The sequence below is a fragment of the Neomonachus schauinslandi genome, chromosome 5 (genome assembly GCF_002201575.2).
Source record: "Neomonachus schauinslandi chromosome 5, ASM220157v2, whole genome shotgun sequence".
NCBI classification, from domain to species: Eukaryota; Metazoa; Chordata; class Mammalia; order Carnivora; family Phocidae; genus Neomonachus; species Neomonachus schauinslandi.
In genome coordinates this window covers 159,811,241-159,814,472 of record NC_058407.1, presented here as the reverse complement: position 1 = coordinate 159,814,472, position 3,232 = coordinate 159,811,241, and positions in this window count along the sequence as shown.

The window sequence follows — 3,232 nt, the reverse complement described above, 5'->3', positions numbered from 1 at the left end:
ATACTCTTCTAATACAAATGGTAGTATGCTACACACACAGTTGCTCACCTTCATTTTTAAAAACTTAACAGTCCAGGGGCACCTGGGTGGCTCAGATGGTTAGGCGTCTGCCTTCGGCTCAGGTCATGATTCCAGGGTCCTGGGATCGAGCCCTGCATCGGGCTTTCTGCTCAGCAGGGAGCCTGCTTCTCCCTCTCCCTCTGTCTCCCCCCTGCTCATGCTCTCTCTCTCTCCGTATCTCTGTGTCTCAAATGAATAAATAAAATCTTTAAAAAAAAAAAAACTTAACAGTCCATCACAGAGAGCTTTCTCTGTCTCCCACATCTGCAAATGCAGACCCACCTCATTCTTTTTAATGTCTCCATGTTTACCCACTGATGATCCAGAAGTGTATTTAACAGATCCCTGTGGATAGACTTGTTTCCAGTCTTTGTCCTATGATGAACAGGGTTTCTAGGAATGTCTCTTATTGTTGTTATTGAATTACAATTCATATACCATAAATTCTAACCCTTTAAAGTATACAATCCAGGCATTTGTGGTATATTCACAAAGTTGTGCAGCTATTACCACCTACCTAATTCTGAGAACATTCTTGAACACACATATTTATGGCTTTGTACAAAGGCGTCAACAGGAGGCACTTCTAGAGGGCCGTTGCTGAGCTTTGGGGAGATGAGAACTTCCAATGGAAAAAAAAAGGTAGGCTTATTTGTCACCCATGAGCAAAAGCTCTGGGACTAGAGGCTTGGGATCACCTCATTAGCCCCGCCAAATTGAGCCCATGGTCATGGCAATGACTGCCCAGTCCGTTAGAGAAAATCAGGTCCATCTGAAATTGCACACATTGGATTTGCTTCTTTTTTTTTTTTTTTAAGATTTTATTTATTTATCTGACAGAGAGAGACAGGGAGAGAGGGAACACAAGCAGGGGGAGTGGAAGAGGGAGAAGCAGGCTTCCCACGGAGCAGGGAGCCCGATGCGGGGCTCCATCCCAGGACCCTGGGACCATGAACTGAGCCAAAGGCAGACCCTTAATGACTGAGCCACCCAGGCGCCCCACACACATTGGATTTGCTTAAAGCAGGCCAGGCTCCTAAATATTCCAGCTGAACAGGCTGATGATGGGAAATGTCCCCAGTGACACGTGTACTGTAATGTCTCAATTCCTAGACCGTGCTACTGTATCGTCCTTTTTTTTTTTTTAAGAGCTTATTTATTTGAGAGAGAGAATGTGTACAGAGGGAGAGTGACAGGGAGAAGCAGACTCGCCACTGAGCAGGGAGTTGGATGCAGGACTTGCCCCCAGGACCCTGAGATCACGACCTGAGCCGAAGGCAGATGCTTAACCAACTGAGCCATGCAGGAGCCCTGTTTGGTTCTTTAAAAAGCTAAATTGGATAATGTCATTCCTCTGCTCCAAAATTGTCCAAAAAAAAAGAGAGAGAGAAAGAAAGGTACAGCCAAAATAAACAAACTTTGCAATGGCTAGCACCTCACTCAGAGTAGAAGCCAAAGTCCTTAGAAAGGCCTGCAAGGCCCTGCATGACCTGGTCTCCACTTACCTCTTGAACCTCATCTCCCAGCCCCTCTGCCTCTCGCCTGCTCTGCTCCAGCCATGCAGGCCCTTGAGCTGATCCACCAACTCACCCAGCACGTTCCTACCTCAGGGGCTTTGCCCTGCTGCTCTCTCTGCTGGAAGAATGCCTCTTGCAGACGACTGCATGCTTCCTTTTCTCACTTTATTCCCATCTCTGCTCCCTTAGCATCCCTCAGAGAATCCCTCTTGAATCCATCTATATAAATTAGCACCCCAGAACTTTCAAGCCCATACCCTACTTTTTCCCCCTAACAGGTATTGCCAGCCAACATGTGTTTGTTCCTTTACTCTCTGTCTACCCCCTCTAGAATTTTAATCTCTCAAAGAAAAATACCTTCGCTCTTTGTGGTCACTGTCACATTGCTAAAACAGAGCCTGATATACAGTAGGTAAATAAATATTTGTTAGTGGGAGAAATGAATGAGTAGCTTTCACTGAGACACAAAACAAAGATTATAAAAGACCCAAAGAGGGCGCCTGGGTGGCTCAGTCGGTTAAGCGTCTGCCTTCGGCTCAGGTCATGATCCCAGGGTCCTGGTATCCAGCCCCGCATCGGGCTCCCTGCTCTGTGGGGAGCCTCCTTCTCCCCACTCCCTCTCCCTGTGTGTGTGCTTTCTCTCTCTCTCTCAAATAAAAATAAATAAATAAATCTTAAAAAAAAAAAAACAAAGAGCAGGCGAGAGAGGAATGGGCAGAAGTTTGAAAAGGCAATTCACAGAAAATGAAGACAAAAAGGATTCGAAGAAACAGATTCGAACTTCTATGAGTCACCTTCTTTCACCTGTGGGATTGGCAAAGATCAAAAAGCTTGTTAGTTCTCCGGTTAGCAAAGGTGTGGGGAAACAGGTCCTCTCTTACGTTCTTGGTGAGAGTGAAAGCTGGCAATTGGCATGAGGTTTGTGCAGGACAATTTAGCAGCGTCTAAATTTTGAAAGCCTATGCTCTTCGACTCAGCAATTCTCTGCCTAGAAATTTATCCTGCAGGTTTATTTGCTCAGGTATACAAAGAGGTGGGTAGGCACTGCAGCACTCCTTGCTCTAGTAAAAGACTGGAAAGAACATGAATGTCCACTAATGGAGATTGGTTAAATATATTATGGTATAGCCTTACAAAGGAATGCTAAACCTGCAAGAGATAGTTACTTGAGAAAAACAGCATACAGAACAGTGTGTACAATATGTAAATATTTGTTTGAAAGAAGAAAAGAAGGACTGTTCTGGAGACACAAACAAGAAATCAACATGGTATCTCTGAAAAGCTGAAATGGAGCAAGGCAGGAATGATCAGAGGAAGGAAGGAGACTTTTTACTCCACCTCCTTTTTAAAAAAATTTAAAAATATAAATATAATATTTTAAAAGGTAAAAAAAATAAATTTTTAAAAATAACTTTAAGTCATCTCTACACCCAACGTGGGGCTCAAACTCATGACCCCAAGATCAAGAGTCGCATGTTCTTCTGACTGAGCAGGCCAGGTGCCCCTATTCTACCTTCTTTTATAAGCTACAAACTTTTTATGTTAATTACACTGGCAGTTTTTAACTTTTAAGAACAGATAATACATGCACATGAGACAAAAACCGAAAGATATAAAAGGATAAACAGAAAAAAAATTAGCTTCTGCTAAAAAAA